Genomic DNA, 722 nt, shown 5'->3' on the forward strand with positions numbered 1-722 from the left:
GTATGCCATACATCTGTTTACTCCAAGTCACAAGTAAACAGAATAAAAAAAGTGGAAGATATTTCAATATAAAATGTCATATTTTGAATATTTTAAGCAGTGAGTGTAACAAGATTTAAGTGTTAATTACAATAAAATTACAGTAAAATTTTTGAATAGTATAGATTGATAAAAATACACTGAATTAAATAATTTAAGTTACAAGTAAAACATCGTGCAAGATTATAATCTCGCGTAATTCTTTTCAATGCACAAATAATGATGACTGTTGCGACTTACATGCAATCCATGGGAAGATCGTTGTTCCGAAAAGAGTGAGATCTTCCCATTCTCTGATTGCCCTGATCCTCCAATCATGAGGATTAATCAGATCTAAAAGGTGAAAGTAGAATGGCAATGAAAACCTGTTCCATAATGATAAATAATAATAAGAACTTTATTGCACAGAACTATTTAATTTTACACTTAATTTAAAAATATTTAAGAATTCATACAATAATTGGAAATATACATTTGCTTAATCATGCAGCAAAATATTCTTTACGTCCCCATAACTAAGAACTCCTTTTTATTATCAACTTGAAATTCACATGTAAAACAAAACTAATTTATTTTATATTAATAATATTTATTTTATAAATAAAAATATATTCGAGTTCTTTTATATTAAAAATAAATGTATATATATTTAATTATACATTATAAAATAAATATAGGGGTTA

Source organism: Atta colombica, unplaced genomic scaffold (assembly GCF_001594045.1).
Source record: "Atta colombica isolate Treedump-2 unplaced genomic scaffold, Acol1.0 scaffold58, whole genome shotgun sequence".
Classification (NCBI taxonomy): domain Eukaryota; kingdom Metazoa; phylum Arthropoda; class Insecta; order Hymenoptera; family Formicidae; genus Atta; species Atta colombica.